Here is a 22,614-nt window from a genome sequence, read left to right on the forward strand (position 1 = left end):
ACCCGGGACTGGAACTGTTACATCATTAGATGTGTGGACCTGAGGATTTAGTAGATACTGCCAGACTCTTTTTCCAAAGGGATTCTTTCAATTTATTTATTTATTTTTTATTTTATTTTATTTTTATTTATTTATTTGCAGTTTTTGACCAGGGCTGGGTTTGAACCTGCCACCTCTGGCATATGGGGCCGGTGCCCTACTCCTTTGAGCCATAGGCACTGCCCTATTTTATTTTATTTATTTATTCATTTTGAGACAGAAGCTCACTGCAGTGTCCTTGGTAGAGTGCCAGAGACACAGATCACAACAACTCCAACTCTTGGGCTTAAGCAATTCTCTTGCTTCAGCCTTTCAAGTACCTGGGACTATGGGCACCCTCCATAATGCCTGGCTGTTTTTTTAAATTACAATTGTCATTGTTGTTTAGCTGGCCCAGATGGGGTTTGAGCCCACCACCCTTGGTGCATGTGGCCGGTGCTGAAACCACTGTGCTATGGGCACTGAGCTGGTTCTTCCAATTTAAAGTTCCATCAGTTATGGTTCCAAACCTTGGCCAAGTTAGTATTTTCTAGCTGTTTCATTTTAACTTAAATTACACTAATGGAAACAAATATAATGTTACCTTTGGTTTTTCCCTCTTTTATTCTCACTTGAATGCTGGTGACACTCCTCATCCCACCCAGCTCTCTTCTATGTGCAAACATCAAGCCCAGGTACACACCAGGAAAGGACACAGAGAACAAAACTGCAGACCAGTTTCCCTTATAAGCATACATGCATAAATGCTCAACAAAACACTAACACAAAATACACAACAGCACATCAAAATTATAATTCTCCAAGATCAAAGGGAGTTTCAGCCCAAGAATTCAACGATGGCTTAACACATGCAAATCAATAAATGGAATTGGCTACATAAACAGAAGCAAAAACAAAGACCATATGATCATCTCAATAGAAACACAAAAAGCATTCCTTAAAATCCAGCACCCTTTCCTATAAAAATTCCCAACAAACTAAGCATAAAAAGAACATACCTCAAAATTATAAAAGCCATATATGACAAACCCACAGCCAACATCATACTGAACCGGGAAAAGTTGAAAACATTTCCTCTAAGACCTGGACAAGGACAAAGTGCTTCTATACAACCTAGTGCCAAAAGTCCTAGCCAGAGACTCAAACAAGAGAAGAAAATAAAGGGTATTCAAATAAAAAAGAGGAGATCAAATAATCTCTGTTTGCTGACCATGTTATCCAGTATCTAAAAAACTCTAACTCTAAATAGATTCTATTTTGTAATGAGGCCACGTTCTAAGATACTCAGGGTTAAGACATCAACATAAATTGTTTGGAAGACACAATTTGACAGTCTTCAAATCCTGGATGTTTTGGATTTAAAGGCAGAGTTAACTGCTTGTTTTTCAGTAAATGAACAAGAGAGAAAAGGCAAGGCCCCGCGCTGCCCTCTGGTAGATAGAGTTCATTTGGTGCCACATCTTATAATTATAAAGATGGAGAAGAACATCAATACTTTTTGACCCATGATTTATTCAGATATTTCTTGTTTAGTTACAAGTATTTAATGATTTATAGGTACTATCTGTGTGTTGGTTTATAATTTAATATTATTATGATAAGAGCATAAATCATTTATATTATTTCCAATTTTTGACATTTGTTAAGCCTTGTCTGATAGCCAAGCTTTTGGCCTGTCTTGGTGAATAAGCCATGTGTACTTGAAAAGAATGTGCATTATATTGCTCTTAGGTGTAGTATTTTGAAAAGACAAATTAAGTCCAATTGGTTGGGTCAACATTCTCTGGCTAGCCTAGTGAGTAGGAAACACTTCTGATTTGCATTTTTCTAATGACTAATAACCTTGAGCCCCTTTTCCTGCACATGTTGGCTGTTTGCTTATCTTTGAAGAAGTGCCTGCTCAACTTTTGGGCCCATTTTTTAATTGACTTTTTGTTGTTGTCTTGTAGTTCTTTATTTCTTCAGATATAATTTGCAAATCTCTTCTCTGTCCTATAGATTTTCTTTTCACTATCTTGGTGATGTTCCTTGATACACAAAAGTTTTTTACTTTAACACACATTTGCTCTTATGTGGTTTGTGAACTGATGTCATAGCAAAGAAACCACTGCCAAATCCAAGGTCATGGACATTTACCCATATCTTTATTCTAAGAATTTTAGAATAATTGAGGTATTTGGTCCATTTCTAGTTAATTATTATATACATTGTAGGGTAAGTTCCCAGCTTCATTCTTTTGCATGTAAATATACAGTTGTTACTGCCTTGGTTGTTGAAGAGTATTGATTTTGTTTTTTTGTTTTTTCATTTATTCCTTTCTTACTTTGGGGACAGAATCTCACTTTGTTACCCAGGCAAGAGTGGAGTGGTATCATCACAGCTCACAGTAACCTCAAACTCCTGGGCTCAGGTGATCCTCCTGCTTCAGCCTCCTGAGAGGCTGAGACCACAGTTACATACTGCTGTGCCAAGCAAATTTTTTCTATTTTTTGTAGGGATGACATCTCCCTGTTGCTCAGGCTGGTCTTGAACTTCTCAGCTCAAGTGATTGTCCCACCTCAGCCTCCTACAGTGCTAGGATCATACATGTGAGCCACTGTGCTCTGCCAATTATTCTCAATAATATCTCAAAATTTCAGTGTGTGTTTTCTAAGAGCAAGGACACATGCCATGTGACTATGGTAAAATTACAGAAATCAGGAAACCTAGCAGTGATACAGTGTTATTCAATATTATCTAAATCCATGTTACATGGTCAGATTTGGGCAATTGTTCCATTGATATAATTACAGCATGGTATGCATGTGTGGTCCAGGACTCACACAGTACTTAGCTTCATTTTCCTTCAGCCTGAGACTTGTGCTCTGTTTCCTTGTTTTTGTAACCATGTGACAATTTAAAAGGACAGGCTTAGTATTTTGCCCAGTGTTTCTGATTGGGGTTTATGCAATGTGATCTTATGACTATATTCAAGTCTAGAATTGATGTTTAAGACAGGCCTACAGAAAAAGGGAGGAGGGGAAAAGGAGAATTACAGTGGAGAAATCTGAAACACGTGAAACTCAGATGACCAAGGTTAACGTCATCAGTGGTAGGGCTATGTGATAGTAAGTACTCTGGATTATTATGTGATGATAATGGCATTTATTTCTATGAACTTTCTCTCTGTGAACCCAGTCTAATTATGAGAAAAAATAGCCAACAAATCTCACTGGAGGGATATTCTAAAAAACACCTACCAATATTCCTCAAAATTGTTAGGTGCATCAAAAATAAAGAATGTCTGGGAAACTGTCACAGCTAAGAGAAGCTGAAAGAGCCTTTATGATTATGTGTAATGTGATGTCCTGGATGAGATTTTGGAGGAGAAAAAGCACATTTAGTTAAGATTAAGGACATCTGTATGATGTATGAACTATGGGAATACTCTGTACTCTCTTTGCATTGCTCTATAAATTTTCATTTATAAAAAATAAAGCTTATTGAAGATATTTTTAAGTATGCATACATTTCTATGTCATTGCATTTTTGTCCCTGAATTTCCAGTTCACTCTTATAACTCAAACTCAGAGTAGCTCCAGAATGTTTTCTTGTGTTCATGATTGCTCAATATCATTAAATTTGTGACTGGCAGTCATCATACCTACTTGTTGGAATCAACCAGCAAATTTCAAATGAACTGGGTTGTTTGCTCTTCACTGTAAAAGCTACACTGCCAGAACTGCCACAGCATCCAACAGTGGCTGCAGCTGAAACTCTGGCACTGAGCACAAAGAGCTGATGATCATGGCAGAGGACAGCTTCTGGTATGAAGCGATACATTTCCCAAGGGGCCCTTACAGCCTTGGAATACTCTGGAGAGCACAAGAAGAGTTTGTGATAAAGGATGAAGATGTAGTAGCAGTCACTTTCCCCAAATCAGGTAAGAAACAGAATCCTGAAGTGAGAAAGGCTGTGGTCGTGTTCCTTGTTCATTTAGTAGGTGATTGGAGACCTGGCATTCCTCCCTTCCTTCCTTCTCTCTCTTTCTTTCCTTCTTTCTTTTTTTCTTCCCTCTTTTTTATCTGTGGGAAATGGTCTCAGTCCATGGCCCTGCTGCAGTGCAGTACGCCAATCCTAGATCACTGGAGACTCAAAGAACTGGACTCAAAAAATCCACCTAAGTAGCTAGAACTTTAAGCATGCACCACAAAGCCAAATTAATTCTTTATTTTTATTCTGTTATGGATATGGGCCTTGCTGTACTGCTCAGGCTGGTCTCAAAACCACAGGCCTCACAAGCGAGCCTCAACCCTCTGTCTTGGATGAGAGGAATGAGCCACCTCCTCAGGTTCTGATTGGAGCACTTTCTATATGTCCGACATTGTGCAATGCTTGGCAGCCAGAGGGCCAGGGCAGCACCTAGTGCATGTACATTCAGAAAAAAAAGATTTAGTTAGTGAATTATATAGTAAGATGAGTGTTCAGAGGAAATAATCTACCGTATTAGGAGAACCCAGAGGAGTGAATCCAAAGGCTGATTCAGGTGTTTGTATCAGCAGGGAGAAGGATGAATAATGAAGTTCTAATAAAAGAAATAGAATCTAACTTGAAATGCAAACAATGAAAGGGAAATTACTTAGTGAAGAGGGATATTTTCACATAGAAAAAGCATCATGGGTGATGGTCATAAAAGGAAAAAGGCCTTAAAAATCCAAGGGACTGGAAGATGTAGATGATATTTCTATAGGAGTGGGGTTAGAGAGTGAGAGTCTGAAAATGGGGCAGATTGAGGCCAAAAGCACTGCAAGTGGTATGACCCTGAAAAGCCGAGAGCAATGAGAAATTATTCAAAGACTTCAGCAAATAGCCAAAAGGTGGCAGGAGCACAAACACCCATTGACAGATGAGGGATAAACAAACTGTGGCACATAGATACAATGGAATAGGATTCATCCTTTAATAGGAAGAAAATGCTGATGCATTGGAGAGCATAGATAAGCCTTGAGGACATTACACTAAATTAAGTTATCCAGTCAGAAAAATGCACACACTGCATGATTCTAATTACTTAAGGTGTCAAAGTAATCAAGTTCACAGAAGGGCAAGTACAAAGGTGGTTTTTTTAGTGGCTGAGGGAGGGGGAATGAGGAGTTGTTTAATAAATACAGAGTTTCAGTGTTGCAAGATCAAAAAGTTATGGAGATTGTGCAACAACGGGAAATACTTAACACTACTAAACTGTATGCTTAAAAATGATGGATTTTATGTTACATGTATTTTACCAAAATTTGTTTTCAGAATCAGATTGAAACAAGCAACCATGATTTTTCCTTCTTAATCTAGGAACAAACTGGTTGATTGAGATTCTCTGCCTGATTCACTCCAAGGGGGATGCTAAGCGGATCCAGTCTGTGCCCAACTGGGAATGCTTAACCTGGATAGAGTTTGATGTTTTCATCAGCAAATAAGAAGGAGGACCCATGCTTGCTCAGCTCCCACCTCACCATCCTTCTCTTTCCCAAGTCTTTCTTTGGTTCCAAAGCCAAGGTCTGTGCATACTGGTTATGACATGTATGACCAATACCTTTCAAGCATTAATGTGCCTACTACCACCTAGAGAACTTGTTGAAATGCATTGTCATTCAGTAGGTCCGGGCGTTACCTGAGATTCTGCATTAGATGCATTTTTGTCCCTGAATTAGATGCATTGGATGCATTTTGTCCCAGTATGACTGCTCCAGGGACTTTAGTTGAATACAAGGGTATGAAGAATTCCACACAGTATGGCAGCCAGATACAAACCAGGCATAAAGTGACAGGATAATGCCAGAGTATTAGAAAACCATATTTTAAGCCCTGCTAGAATTTATAACTGCATTATATGAAAGGGTCTGACACTAAAGTCATGAACTTGTCACCATGCCCTCGCATTGGCTGCACTGCATAAATAACTCCATAAGGATTCATAACCTTGGTATAACAGTGTCTCACAGCTGTGTTAGTATGGATGTGTGGTGGTGTCTTCTTGTGTGGCCTTCATTATTGTTGTCTATGTGTGCCATCATGAGAATGTCAGAGCTTAAATTAGAACAAAAAACAAACTTTATATTTCTTGTTAAACTTGGCAAGAGTGAAAGTGAAATCAGGGACATGTTAGTCCAAGTAAATAGGATAATGTCATGAAAAACTCAGCAGTATATACATGGATTAAATGGCTTTTAAAGGATAGAGAAATCATCACGGATGAAGAGAGATCACAGTGGCCAATAATGAGCAGAATAGACAAAAGCATTGCAAAAATTCATGGAATTGTGAGTCAAAATCACTAGCTGGCTGTGAGAGGCTTAACAGAACAAGTAAATGTCCATGAAGAACCAGTAAACTTTTAACTGAAAATCTTGGCCCACAACATGTGGCTCTTGAATTATGACAATGCAGCAGCTCTCAGGGCACTGCCTGGGAGGGAAGTTTTAGCCAGTAAACAAGTAACTGTGCTGGGCACTCTCCTTACTCACCTGATCTGGCCTCCATTGACTTTTTTATTTACCTGAAGATAAAGGAAATACTGAAAGGAAGGTATTTTGATAACATTCAGGATATCAATGTAATAGCACTGTAATGTCCATTCCAGAAAAAAATTTGAAATGTGCTTTGAATGGTGGACTGGGCACTGGCATCAGTGCAAAGCTTCCCAAGGAGAGTACTTCAAAGGTGACCATAGTGATGTTAAACAATGAAGTATTTAATACTTTTGTAGGATGAGTAGTACTCAAACTTAATTGTCAGACCTCAGTATACTAGATAAGCCCCTTTGTGTTATAAAATAAACAGTGAGCCAATCTTAATTCAGTAAGGGTTTCTTGCCACTGAGAAGAAACAGAATTATTCATGTGAGCTCTAGCACATTCATAAATCAATGCTAAAATGCAGGGTGATTGCTGTGGTGTCTTGGGCAGTTTTTCCAACCTTTATGTCTTATTGTGTGTTGCTGTCTATGGAAATGAGCAGCTGCACAGATCTCCCCAGTGGCTGAACAGAAATCACCAGAAGGGACAATTGTTATGCAGGATCTCACATATAACAGAAACATGATTTGCTGAAAAATATAAAATTAGAGAAAAAGAAAGAAAAAAAGGAAGTTTGGAAGAAAGGAGAAACATACACTTCTAGGTGTTTATTAGTTTGTAAATTAAAAAAAAATTTTTTTGTTTAAACTACTTTGCGAAACTTTTCATAATAATCTTCTCTCAGAAATTTTACCTTGTGCAACAGCACAATGAATTTGTCACAACACACCTCTTTACATGTGTCCTATCAGTGTTTAGTAAATCCCTGTGTGGGGAGACTGAGAAAAATGGTACAAAGAGAGTGAGTGCAGAATCTAAAGGAAAATCTATACACTTAAATGCCAAGTAACATTCCTTGTGTATGTGACTAAGGGTGTGCATGAGTATGTGTGTGTGTGGTGATCTTAGTAAGCATTACCTTGCTGAGTATATACATATGTGGTATATGCACTGGGTAACTAACCCTCATCTAGGTCCAAATTCAAACCTTTCCATTTCCACTCCCTCATGCCACTTCCCAGTCAATGTCTACACACATAGGTAAACACCACCCTGACTTATAACCATAGAGTGGTGTTGCTTGTTGTTGAATTTCATCCAGATAGAGCCTTGCTGTATGAAGTGTTAGATGTCTGGCTTCTTTCACTCAATATGATGATTGTAAGATTCATCCAAGGTCCTGGGTGTACATGTGGATATATATTTTTATATTTCTATAAACAAATCATAATGTATTAATCTATTATCCTGTTAGTTATTTTGAAACTATGTACACTAATACAATACCACTTGTATTTAAAACTCTCCAGTTGTTTCCCATTGTGAGTAGACTAATATACTCCAGAGAGAAGGACAATGATTTCCTCTTCCATCATTATATCCTGAGAACAGTGACTACTTCATAGGAACTGTTGTTTAAATTTTTGTATTTGATTAATGAATACACTAAGTAGTTTGTTAACAATATCCATTGATATTCAATAAGCATTTTCTAAGAATTGGCTTTTTCTCCATTATTATTATGAAGATTTTAAAAACTGGGAAATAAATGTATTGATTTTTCATTATCCTTTTTTCCCTTTGAGTTGATTTATCTCATCAGAAATACCAAGAATATAATTGTATCTGGCTATTTCATCTGGAATTCAGTGAATTTGGCTATGTAACCAAACTCAATGGAACAGCATCTTGAAGGGTTCCTGGAAGGAAATGGTGAGTGCGCTGTAAAATATGGACGCTAGGGGGCGCGCGGAGTCTGTTCTCCGATCTCACCTGACACCCACCTTGCAGCCACATCTCTCACCTGACACCCACTTTGTATACACATCTCACCAGCCCAGGGCTACAAGGCTGTCACCGCTGGAACCCAAATGTGTAAAATCCTCCTATTCTCCTAGGTGGCAGCAGAGCTCTACCCCCTCAGTTTCTCCCTGATGAACTAACCACACTATTTTCTGAATCTTACCATCTCTAATACTAATACAGACTACTATATTCTTCTCCACTCACCTAATCTGTGGCTTTCTGAAAGTCAGCTTTTCATTGACTTCCCAGACAAGGCAATCCTGACTTCTAAACACCTACCATTGTTTGCCAGCAAATGCCTTTATTAAAAAACTCCTTTAATCCTCTGCTTCTATCAGTCTCGAAAAGGTTTGCATGACTCTGGAATATCTGTACTTTTAGTTATGCAGAATCCCTGGCCTTTCTCAAGCATGAGTGAGACTTGAGGTATGATTCATTCTGTGGCAAAACTCCTCTCTAGCTGCTAAACTGTAAAGATTACTATCACCTGAGTCCTGCCCAGGCATAGAAAGAAATCCTCCAAGTGAGTGAGGCAAGTTCATCCCCAATTTGTAAAGTGTTGTACCACATGATGTGCCTGCATGATTTTCCTTTCCTTTGTTTCCCTTCTTCTGACTGTTAATGATTACCTTGGGCACCTTGCTTTGAATAATTTGAATTAAGTTTATACATTATGCTGTCAACATGGTTTAAGATTTTTGACTGAATAAAGAGAACTATGGCAGAATGAGCCACTGCTACCTGTTCTAGCTGCACTTCAGATGCTGCTAGTTATACTGTAAGCCTCTCCCAGGTTCCCATTAGTTATTTCTCCTGAGATAAATGAGTCAGTTTTTTCTCTCAGTAGCTGCCCTCAGAGCAGAGGTTGTGGGGACCCAGGCCCCCACAGTTTCACTCTCTGAAAGAGTAACCTGAACCAAGGCAGGATACATGGCTACAGAGTTCAGGAAGGATCAGGAGCAAATACAACTGGACTTTTTGCTGAGAAAAGAAAAGAAAAGATCAGGCCAAAGTGATGGAGAGGTTACTATTTTATATAGTGTTGCAATTCTAGGAGTTCCTAAATACAGCAGCGTCTTTTCAGAGACCAGAATGAAGATATTAATCAAAGTGGTGAGGGGCAGGGGAAGTGGAGTGGGAAAATGAAGATACCTTTGAAATGTCAGAATCATGCCAGTCCATGAGTGAGGGGAGGGTGGATCTACTTATTGGGTGAGATTGATGTGCAGTAGAAGCAGACTGGGGAGTGAGGAGAGATGCCTTCAATCTTGCACAAGTTGAATCCGAGGCATCTATGGCTCTCTCCAGGCTGCTAGAGCTCTGAAGACAGATCACAGATGAGACAGGGGACTCAGAACGCAGTTTTAGTTAAATGGTCAAATTGCTTGTGCTTGAGAAAGCCCAGGGATTCTGCATACCTAAAGTAAAGAGATTCAAGAGTCGTGCAAACCCTTTTGACACTGATAGAAACAGAGAATTAAAGGAGTTTGGAAAAGAGGCGTTTTATGAAAAACAATGGTAGAAGGTTAAAAGGTCAGGATTGTGTTGTGTGGGAAGCCAGTGAAAAGCTGACTTTCAGAAAGTCACAAATTAGGAGAGTGGAGAAGAATATAGTAATCTGCGTTAATAGTAGAGATGGCATGGACTTCAGAAAATAGCGTGGACGGTTTGTCAGGGAGAAGCTGAGAGGTTGGCCAGAGCTCTGCTGCCAGGTAGGACAGTAGGCGAACTTTGCAGATTTGGGTTCCAGTGACACATCTTTGTATCCCTGACCTGGTGATATGTATACACACAAATTGGTTATCCGGTGAGGTCTGAGAACGGACTCCGCGCACCCCCTAGCGTCCATATTTTACAGCACACTCACCATTTCCTTCCAGGAACCCATTCAAGATACTGTTCCACTGACTTTGGTTTCTTAATCCAGTTCATTGAATTCCAGAAAAAAATAACATCTTTGGGGTTTCTGATGACATAAATCACCTTAAAAGAAAAATGGTAGGATGAAAAATCAATACATTTATTTCCCATTCCTTTAGATCTTCATAAAAGTGGAAAAAAAGCTAATTCTTAGAAAATGTCAAATAAAGATTAATGGATTTTTTAAATAAAATACTTGCTGCATTCCTTAATGAAATACGATATTTAAATTTCCTATGAAGTACTCACTGTTTCAGGAGCATACAATAGGAGAGGAAAGTATTGTCTTGCCTCTCTTAGGTATATTAGTCTACTCATAATAGGAAGCAACTGCAGGGTTTTAAACATGAGTGGTGATTTGTAACATACAGGGGGCGCCATAAGGCTTATGTACATTTTAAGAAAGGAGAAATCTGTATTAAAATTGTAATAATATTCACCGATAACAAAATATGAATATAAGTCACTTTTAGCACGTCTCGTAATTGTAGACGTCAAACATGACTTGGGTATTACAAATTTAATACAATTTTTCCCTTGGTTAATCTATGTATACAATTTTGGCACCCTCTGTGTAGTGTATTTTAAAGATCTCTAACAGGAGAATGGATTAATAGTAGTGTATTTGTGTAGTGTATTTTAAAGATCACTAACAGGAGACTGGATTAATACATTGTGGTGAGTTCATACATATATATAAATATATATCCATATATACACCCAAGACCATGGATGAATCTCACAAACATCACATTGAGTGAAATAGACCAGGCATCCAATAGTTCATATAACATGACCTATTTCCATGTATATGAAGTTCAAGAACAAGCAAAACTAATTTATGGGTCAAGTCAGGGAATGTTTACCTCCGTGTGTAGTCATTGATTGGGAAGTGGCATGAGGGGGAGGTTATGAATTTGGACCTAGATGAGGGTTACCCAGTGTTATATATGTAAATATTCATCCAGGTAACACTTGAGATTACACACATACACACACAACCCTACTCACATATGCAAGAAATATTACTTGGCATTTGAGCATGCAAATTTTCCTTTGGGTTCTATACCTAGTCTTTTTGTAACTTTCTTCTAGTCCTCCTCTCTCTATATACCTCAGTTTCCCCACACAGAGAGGAGATCCATGTGGCTACTCATCTCCACAGATGGTTACACACAGTAAGACACAGAGGTTCCAAAAACTATCCACAACATCAGAGAAATCACCTGAATTTTGGCACTGATTTACTAATGTGCTGGTTCTCAATTCTGAACCATTCTGCTTCTTCTCAGCAGCCAGAGTCACTTACTGAATGAGGTTTGCCTTGCTATTTTTTTTTTTTTTAGAGTAGCAAAAGGGGGCATATCTAATATACAATGCAGTTATAAATTCTATCTGGGCATAAAATCTGTTGTTGTTTTTTCTTGAGATAGAGTCTCTGTTACCCTGGGCAAAGTGCTGTGGCATCATCATACCTCCCAGGAACCTCAGTCTCTTGGGCTGAGGTGATGTTCTTGTCTCAGCCTCCCCAGTAGCTGGGACTACAGCCACCTGCCACAATACCCAGCTAGTTTTTCTATTTTTAGTACAGACTGGTTCTCACTCTTGCTCAGGCTGGTCTCACTCCTGAGCACAAGGGACACACCTGGCTCGACCTATTGTAGTGGTAGAATTACAGATGTGAGCCATCACACCTTGCCTAAGATATGGTTTTCTAAGATTCCAGTATTATCATGTCACTTTATGCCTGGTTTGTATCTGGCTGGCACAGTGTGTGGAATGCTTCCTACCCTTGCACTCAACTATGGATGCTGGAACAGCCACACTGGCATCACCTAATACAGAATCTCAGGTCCCATTGAGACCTACCAAATGGCAATGCATTTCAACAAGGTCTCCAGGTGCTTACCAGTACATTAATGTTGGAAAGACATTGGTCATACATGCCATGACCATTGTGCACTGACCTTGACCTTGGAACTGAAGAAAGACTTGGAGAAGAGTTGGATGGGAAGGTGGGAGCTGAGAAAGCCTCCTTCTTATTTGCTGATGCAAACCCAGGCCCAGTCTCTATCCAGGGTGAGCATTCCCAGGTGGACACAGACTGGATCCACTTGGTATCCACCTTGGAGTGAATCAGGGGGAGAATCTCAATCAACCAGTTTGTTCCCAAATAAAGAGGGGGGGAATAATGGTCACTCATTTTAATCTGACCTTAAGAAAAATTACGACACAATACACATAACATAAAATGTACCAACTTTAAGCATACAGTTTATTAGTGTTAAGTGTGTTCCCATTGTTGCACAAACTCCATAAAGTTTTAATCTAACAAAATTGAAACATTGTATTTATTAAACAACAACCCCTCATTCCCTTCTACTGTCAGCCCCTACCAACCACCTTTGTACATTCCATTTCTGTGAACTTGACTACTCTAGACACACTATGTAAGCAGAACCAAGTAGTGTGTGCATTTCTGTGACTGGTCAAATTAATTTAGTGTAAGGTCAGCAAGGCTTATCCATGCTCTAGCATGCATCAGCATTCTCTTCCTATTAAAGGATGAATCCTATTCCATTGTGTCTATATGCCACCGTTTTTAATTTTTTTTTATAAGAGTGCAAAATGTCAAAGTTTATTAAAGCACGGTACACTCCAGAGAAGGAAGACATCTACCTTCTCAAGTGGAGAATGCTCTGGGTTAGTGAGATTTTTCACCTTTATGCTAATATTCCAAAACTATATTAAGTGGTGGTGGGGGTAAAATATTTACTATTTTTACTGGAAAGGGGGCAAAGTTCCTGAATGGAGAGTCCTCCCACTTCTATCCCTTTAAGACAATTTCCGGAAGTTGTCATAGTATTTGTAAACTGTGATAAAAGTGGTGAAAATTTTACTATGTTTATGAAAATGGGTCACTTGAGGCTGCTGTCACCTAACTTGTATGCATGCTGTAAAGTCCCCTTTTTGTGGCTTTGGCCTTATTTCCACACTGTGGCCTCTCTACCTCTGAGACTCATTTTTGAGAGCAAACATCAGTTCAGTTTTTGACAGCCTTCTTGAAATGCTTTTCTTTCTTGGCCCCCCCCCCGGTAATTTTGTTCCTCTTATTATGGACAAGGGATCACCTAGAATCACTGCCCTTGTCTCTCCTTAGCCCTACCACACAGGATAAACACAACTTTAAGGCACAATTGATATTTGTAGAGTATTTCCTCCATATGAATTATGATCAGAAAAACATGAGAAATATTGAAAGACATGGCATATTCTACACACATATGTTATATCCCTATGAATTCTGTTATGTAGTGAAATGTGTGAATACTGGTTATAGGATTCAACACTGTCTTCACATTTGTAGGGGTTCTTCTCTGTCGTAAATTTTTCATATATAGAATGGTTTGAGCAGAAGTTAAACACTTGTCACATTCTTCACATTTGTAGCCTTTCTGTTCAACATGAATTCTACTGTGTACAGAAAACTGTGATCACTGGCATAAAGCTTCGCCTCTCCTGGATATTGTGATGAGTTTTCTCCAGCATGATTTCTGTTATGTTTACTAAGGGTCAAGAACCAGTAAAAACCTTTGCCATATTATTCTCATTTGTAAGATTTCTCTCCAATATGAATTTTCTTATGTGTAGTAAGGTTTGAGCTCTTGTTAAGTGCATGGCCACACAGTTCAGATTTGTAGGATTTCTCTCCAGGGTGAACTCTTATATGATTAGTAAGTTATGAACGCCAGTAAAAGTATTGGCACATTCTTCGTATTTGTAGGGTTTTTCTACTGTATGATTTTTGTTTTTAATCTACAGGCTGGTTTCAACCTAAGTTAAAGGGTTTGCCACACTATTTATATTTGTATGGTTTTTCTCCAGAATGAATTTTTTTGTGTACAGAAAGGTGTGAGTACTGCTTAAAGCCTTTGCCACGTTGACATTCATAGGGTTTCTCTCCAGAATGAATTATTTTATGTCCAGAAAGGTGTGAGTACTGGTTAAAGGCTTTTCCATATTCTTCACATTTGTAGGGTTTCTCACCAGAATGAATTCTTTTATGTACAGAAAGTTTCCAGTACCTCTTAAAGCCTTTGCCACACTGTTGACATTCATAGGGTTTCTCTCCAGAATGATTTCTTTGATGTACAGAAAGGTGTGAGGACTGGTGAAAGGCTTTTCCACATTCTTCATATTTGTAGGGTTTCTCCCCAGAATGAATTCTCTTATGTACAGAAAGGGTTGAGTACTGGTTAAAGGCTTTTCCACATTATCACATTTGTTGTCTTTCTCTCCAGAATGAATTCTTTGATGTGCTGAAAGGTGTGAGTACTAGTTAAAGGCTTTGCCACATTCTTGCCATTTGAAGGGTTTCTCTCCAGAATGAATTCTTTTATGTACAAGAAGGTTTGATTACTGGTTAAAGGATTTGCCACATTCTTCACATTTGTAGGGTTTTTCTACATTATAAATTGTCTTAGGGTTAGAATGTTTTGAGGCGTGGCTAAGACACTTGTCATCATCTTCATAATAGTAAATTTTCTTTCCCGTATGAAGTCCCCTGTGCTTAGACAGGCTTAAGAAAGATTTAAAGACTTTGCAACATTCTTTACATTTGTACTGCTTTTCCACAAAGTGGTTTATCTTATGTTACCAAAGTTTGAGCATTGGTTTAAGGCTTTCCCATATTTTTTACACTCAAAAGTTTTCTCTCCAGTATATATCATCTTATGTCTATTTAGACTTGATAATTTTCTGACAACTTTGAAACGTTTACTGCATTGGTAGATTTTGCCATGCATAACTGTTAAACATTCATCCAGTCCATTATAACATACTTTCTGCTGCTACACTCATATATCCAATCCCAGTCTTTTATTGAGTTTAAATTCTCAGGGCAGTTCTTTTGATATCTTCTTAGGATTATCTCTGGTAATAAAATATTCATGCTCAGCACTTGTGAATTGCCCTGGGTAGAATGATTAGATATAACAGGCCAGCACAATGTGAAGAGGCATATACAGACCGGGTACAGGGTTCATATTTGTAAACGCAGCACTCTGGGAGATTGAGTGGGTGGATTGCTTGAACACAGGCATTTGAGAGCAGTCTGAGACAGAGTGAAACCCTGTCTGGGTGCTTGACTACTGTCTAGTGTGTCTTCACCTTCTAGGGTTGTTTGTTTTGCTCCAGACAGGCGATGTGGTCTGGCTTAAAGATAGCAAGCCCTAGGAAGACCAGGTTTCTGTAGGTCTCTAACATGACATTCTGATACAAATTCTGCTGAGCAAGGTCCAGGCAGGCCCTCTCATCCATAGAGAATTCAATAGACACATCTCTGAATGTCAACAGTCCCTCCTTTTGCAGGCTTAATATTCACCTCAGCTCAGATTTCTGAGACCCTGGCCTCAGGCCTCTTCTTTCCCATCAAGTTGCTTTGGACCATCATTGATCCTTTCCTGGCTTCTATGGTGTTTTGTCATCCTCCCTAGGGCTTGTGGGACCATTGCAAAACCGCCACAGTTTGTTTATCCCTCATCTGTCAATGGGTGTTTGGATTGTTGCCACCTATTGGCCATTTTCTGAAGTCTTTGAATAAGTTCCCATTGCTCTTGGCTTTTCAGTGCACTGCCACTTTCAGTGCCTTTGGCCTCAATCTGGCTGAGTTTGCAGATTCTCACCCTCCCGCCCCACGCCCATAGAAATATCATCTCCATATTCCAGTCCCTCAGATTTCTCAGGCCCTTTTCCAATTTCTGACCAACACCCATGATGATTCTTCTATGTGAAAATATCCCTCTTCACCAAGTAATTTCCCTGTCTTTCTTTCCATTTCAATTTAGATTCTATTTCTTATAATAGGACTTCAGTGGTAATCCACCTCCCTTCCAATACCCCAGACTGAATCAGCCCTTGGATTCACTCCTCTGGGTTATCCTAAAACCGTCAATTATCCCCCCTGAACACTCATCTTACTGGGTAATTCCCTAACTGAATCCTGTTCTCTGCATGGACATGGTATTAAACACTGCTATGCGCCCCCCTCCCCCAAACATTGCATGTTGTCTGGCATACGGAAAATCAGGCCCAGAGTAGATGGCTCCTGCCTGTCATCCCAGCACTTTGTGAGAGTATGTTAATGAGCTCCATTTTATCATTGCCAATGTCAAATTTTATTTGTCAATTATTTCCTACTACAAGTAGGAGGAAAGTGGTCCTAACTGATTGGGTTAACTTGTCTCTCTGGCTCCCCCCATGCAGTGCCATATGGGTCATGGTTTGACCATGTGCATGGCTGGGTGTCCATGAGAGAGAGGGAGAACTTCCTGATACTGAGTTATGAAGAGTTGAAATGGGTAACCTTCATTTTAGTAGTGGGTCCACACCCTCTCACCACCACCTTCACTTCCTCTGACTTCCCTCCCTCCATTTCTCTGTGTTTCCATCCCTCCTTCTCAAAATTTAGTCTTGAGAAGAGTCACTGTGAGTGGGATTATCTCCCTGTTCTCCATTACCCTACTTCTGGCAGGACCTTCCCAAGATTCATGCTCATTTTCACTTGTTCTTCTTCATAATATCTTAGAACATTTAAAGGGTTTTCTCATGCACTGAGGCAAAGCACCAAGGTTTACGCCTCCACTGCTGATTGTAAAAAGCTTTGTGAGCAGGACATATGGTACTGCTGATGACCCAGTAATGAGAGGGCCTTTAGGAAGGGACAGAACTGGGCGATTCCAGATCTGTTCCAGAGACGTGTCCAACTGTCTGACATCTCAGCTTAACTGGTAGGAAGAGAAATGAAGACATGAAATTAATCTGTGTAAATGTGCCAAGATGCCAAGGACTAGAGTGGCTACTGAGAGACAGGAAAAGCTGTCAGGTGATGCTCAGGACCAGTGAGGGTGAGGAGGCAATTGTAGAAAGAACCTGACCTATTAGTGGTATCCTGAGGAAAAGAGAAAACAACATGAACACTGGATGTTGCTTCCACCTGAGAAGAAACATTACCTCCCATCACTTTCCTCTGCCTACCTCTATCCATGCCCCAGTGGCCTAAGCATGAATCCATTGGGATAAGGAAGCCTTTCTTAACACCTTTAATTGCCTCAGGTCCATGATTACAATTGTAATTTTGCTTTCAACTAGCACACTGAACTTTAATATTAGCTATTTCTACGTAGTATGTCCTCTTGTTAGACAACAACTGGGGCTTATAAAAGAAAAAAAATGAAGCATTATGGTTCTATAATAAAAATCTATGATTCAGAGGAAACTCTTTCTGGTATAAAAAGCTATTATCTTAGCATGACCTGCCAGGATCCTGTACCAAGTACTAATTATTGAGATAATACATGAGAAAACATTGTAAAACTCTGCATTATTCAAATGTAAGTTATGAGAAACAATATTGTTTGATGGCACATCCAGACTTTGACATCAATTCCTTACATAGTTGTCAATTTCTCCCTGAACCTCTTCTTGTTTAATTCTAATCATTGTCTAGGAGCCCTTCGCAAAGTTTCTCTAGGCCCTGTCTTTTTACTAGTAAATTGTCCCAAACTCAACCTTTGGAAAAATCCATCACCATCCTTGTGTCTTTTACATACTTCCTGCTCTCTCTTCTTTATACCTGTTTCTCTTGCTTTCTCCTAGTTACGTTACACAAACCAGCATGAAGAGTAAATGAACCAGAAAGAGAATGGTGGGGAATTGAGAAAATGAATCACACAAGAGACATAGATTACATGAAAGATAAAAAGATGGGAAGGGAAGGTCTGGCACTGCTGATGACTTCAGCCAGCACCCAACAGTGTGAACAGCTTTATTTACATAGTACCTAAACAATGGTGCTTATATTAACAATGCTGCAAATCAGCAAGGAAAGTGAGTGGGAATATTTTCATCTTACAAGGATGAGGTGAAGTAACTGGATAAGTAAAAGGAGTTTTTTCATAAGCAATATTCTCAATGACATCAATCTTAGTATATGGGGTAAAGATTAATCTAGGGAGAGATGGCTATGTGCTCTTAGGCAAAAGATAGGAAAGTATACAGAAGCTACTACATGCCTTCTAGCACAGGGAGCAAGGAGGAAGGACTATAATTGTTTTAGGAAGAGAGGAGAAGCAGTGGGGGTTGTTCCTTGAATGCACCTCCTGGGCTATGGGGGTTCTGCCATCTCACAGTTCACAATTCACAGTTGTATCCAACTCCATCACTTCTCCCTTTTGTGTCTTGTTTCTCTCTTCTTCTTCCCTCTCCTCATCCTCATCCTGCTTCTCATCCTAGTTTCTCTGTTGCCTTTCTCTCTCACACCCTCTCCCTTGTTTTTTCTTCTTTTAGGACACAGAGAGAACTGTGAAGAAGATCTGTCAGTTCCTGGGTAAGAAGGTAGATCCAGAAGAATTCAGCCTAATCCTCAAGAATAGCTCCTCCCAGGCCATGAGAGAAAACAAGATGTCCAATTACTCCATGCTGGGTGATGCATATTCAGTTCACCAGAATCTTCTTTTGAGAAAAGGTAAAAGAAAATGCTCTGGTTTTAAAATGTCCCAGATTACATGGAGGACTTTCTTGTCCTTAAAACAGGGGCTAACAGTTGAGATGAGGAGTGTTTGAGTGTGTCAACTGCAATTGCTCATCCCACAGATCATTTATCCTGTTCCCTCATTAGGGGGTCTCTTGTCTTGGTACTGGTGTGGTCTGCAGGCACTTGGATAAAGTTAATCCATTCTGGGATGGTTACCTGAGTGATGAAAATCATTTTGATTCTCTCTCCTCTGAATTTGACACAAGAGAGTGTCCATTCCTCAAAATGTGACCCAGTTAAGTAGCTCCTCCTGCCAGGCTTGCAAGCTGTGATTGACTTGGAAAAAGAGGACAGAATTGGGGTGTTCACACAAGAGCTATCACACTGGGCATGTAGTGTAGAGAATTGTCTTTAACAAAGACATATATGAAGGATTGATTTAGCTGGAGAAAAAGGAGAGAGGAGAGACTTTGCTATTAGACATTGTAAGGCCACCTGTGATTAAAGCTTACCATGTCCCTCTACTTGGGCTTAAGACAAATGGAAATATTTACACGGAGCTTAAGAATCCATTTTCCCAAAAACCCTGCACTTCTAATCTATATGTGATGGTGATCCATGGAAGAACATAATCAAATGCTTCTAAAGCATCAAAGGACCTTAAGTAGGTCAGAGCCTCTGCTACCCCAATTGGTTAGGAGGACAGAGACCAAGAAGGTCAGTCTTGAGCCCTAACATCTATTGGAATTGGCCCTGATGCATTTTGGATGGCTGGAAACCCATGACCTCCTTCTCCTTTCAATTTTTTTCTTTTGACATGAGAACATCTATCCTCTGCCTGTCCCACAATTGCATTCTGAAAGCAGGTAACATGTTGGGTTTCACAGGTTCGCAGCTAGAGAGGAATTTTGCCTCAGAATGAATCATATCTCATTTCATTCACATCTTGGTGAGACTTAGAACATATTTACTTGAGATTTTGGACTTAGATTTGATGCTGGAACAGGTTAAGACTTTTGGGTTGGTGGATTAAGTGCAAGAATTGTGCATGTGAGAAAAACATGGACATAGGAGCATGAAAAGCAGAGTGATACAGGCCTTAGGCAGGCATCCTCAAACTATGGCCCATGGGCTACATGCAGCCCACCTAGGACATTTATCCAGCCCACGGGGTGTTTTTGCCGCTGCTGCCTGTCCTGCTTAGCAGTCGACTCGTCCCAGGGCCCACAGTCTGGCCCTCCAATGGTCTGAGGGACTGTAAACTGGCGCCCTGTTTAAAAAGTTTGAGGACCCCTGCCATGAGTCCTAACCCAATATGACTGCATCCTTAGAAGAAGAGGAAATGTGAACACACAGGTGCACATGCAGAGAGAACAGGAAGGACAATGGCTGTTCACAGGGCACCAGTTACACGTGAGACATTCTGCCTATTGTTTCTACTATATATGATTATATTTAAAATTTATCTAATATATACTTAATTAATTTATAATTACATGTTATCCTACATTATCTATTTAATTAATATATTAGTTTAGGTAAACATTAATTTATATAACATATAAAATAATAAGATAACCATGTAATTAAGAGTAAGACTTCCAGCATCAAGGTCTTTGACTTCAAATTCACGTCCAACACTTTATTTTTATTTCTCCTTTTTTTATTTTCTTGAGACAAAGTCTCATTTTGTCATCCTTGAAGAAGTGCCATGGCATCATAGCCCACAACAACCTCAAATTCTTTGGCTCAAGCAATTCTTTTGCCTCAGCCTCCTAAATAGCTGGGACTACAGGAGCCCTCCACAATGCCTGGCTATTATTAGAGACAGGAGCTCGCTTTTGCTCAGACTGGTGTCCAACTCCTGTATTCAGGCAATACACTCACCTTGGCTTCCCAGACTGCTAGGATTACAGGTGTGAGCCATTGCTCCTGGCCAAAACATTCATCACTTTAACCATGTCACCCTTCTAGGCATTTTTTCCTCCTCATTTGTTCAGACAAAGATATTAGTACATTTTGTAATTTCTTATATTTTCTTAATGCCAAGTCTCATCCTGTTGCCAGAGCTAGAGTACAATTGTGCAATCATAGGTCACTAAATTTCTGGGTTCAATCTATCTTCCCACCTCAACCTCCTGAGTAACTGGAACTTCTCAGACACACACTACCTGCAGCCTACTTTTTCTTATTTTTGGTAAAGGCAGGAGCTGCCCTATGTTACCCAGGATAGCCTTGAATTCCTGGGCTCTAGCCATCCTTCCATCTCAGCCTTCTTAGTAATTGTGATGGCAGATGTGAATCACCATGTCCTGCCTACATTTTTTTTATTCTTTTAGTCATTCTGTCAACAAATATTCATTGCGTACTTACTATATTTCTGTCCATCTTTAAAACACTAACTCTTTGTCCATTAAATACAAAGGTGTAACTTTCTATAACTTATATATTTTACATTAAGGATACATGCTATCCACACAACCACAAAAGGGAAATGCATAGAGCCCACCCTACAGGGAAGTGTTATGAAGTAAAATACAGCAGGATGGGGGCTTGCAGTTCTAAATGGGGTGGTGAGAGAACCTCACTGAGAAGATTGCATTGGAGCAAAGACTGGAAAAGGCAAACAGGCAGGACACATATATATATATATCTGGGAGAACAGCACTGCAGGGGGAAGACACGGGAAACACATGTAGTCTGAACAGTGAGGACACCACATGTGAGGCAGAATCAAAAGTCCCAATGTGATGGAGCACAGTGAACAAATGGGTCATCACAGGGGATAGAGTCAGAGAAGTCACAAGGACACAGATATCTGGGAGCTTTGCAAGGGCCTGACATACTTGTCTGAGTGATATTCAAAGTCCATAAAGAACTTGAAGAGGAATGTGTTAGGATGTGGCTTCACTTGTCAAGGGGTCAAGTGGGCTGTCATCTGATACTACCTTATTCAGAAGAGCAATCCCAAGCAGAGACACTGCTTACAGTCTGTCACCATAATGCAGGTGAGAAATGATGCTGGCTTGGATTGGGGTGGTAGAAAGAGGAGTGGCGGGAAGTGGCTGGATTCTGGGTGTGTCAGCAGATGTAGTGGGCATGGCTGCAGAGTGACTGTGCACAGAAGGGACTGGGAGAGAGGACAATGTAAGAAGTCTCCTCCAGGCAGGCAGGAGTATAAACAGCTGTGCTGCCAGACAGCACAAGGGCCCACCAATGGACCAGTGGTCATTCGACTGTATTAGTTCATGATGATGGTCAGTAGGAACACACCAAGGAGGAAATGTGTTCAAGTCTCACCCCCACCCCACCACCTGACCTGAGTATCTGTTTCTTATTTTCCAGGAATAACTGGGGACTGGAAAAACTACTTCACAGTGGCCCAAGCTGAAGCCTTTGATAAACTATTCCAGGAGAAGATGGCAGATCTTCCTTGGGAGCTGTTCCCCTGTCTAAGATATTTCTGGATCTTATATATATACTGATACTTTTTCTCTTGTCCCTGTACTTGTGCCTGACTGGGGGTCATTGTATAAAAAGTGCTATTTCATCCTGGAGCCCTGAATTAACAAATCTTTATATCTTTGACTACTTGCTATTTAAAAATCCCCATTGTACCCCTACAAATGTCACAGCACCTCAGACTGTTTAAAATGTAAAATGTTTGTAGTGTTTCAAACATATAGAGTGCTGCAGAAATAATATAAGAATTATCCAAGAATGTGTTCAAAATTTAATATTGTTTTTTAGGTAAAATTTTGCTGTGTC

General features: G+C 39.8%; 1 pseudogene; it reads left to right on the forward strand.

The window, feature by feature from the left end:
- The first annotated feature begins 3,772 nt into the window (after window positions 1-3,772).
- On the forward strand, window positions 3,773-22,349 carry LOC100958472 (annotated as a pseudogene).
- The last annotated feature ends 265 nt before the right edge of the window (window positions 22,350-22,614 follow it).

Source organism: Otolemur garnettii, unplaced genomic scaffold (genome assembly GCF_000181295.1).
Source record: "Otolemur garnettii isolate 467f Iridium unplaced genomic scaffold, OtoGar3 scaffold00317, whole genome shotgun sequence".
NCBI lineage: Eukaryota > Metazoa > Chordata > Mammalia > Primates > Galagidae > Otolemur > Otolemur garnettii.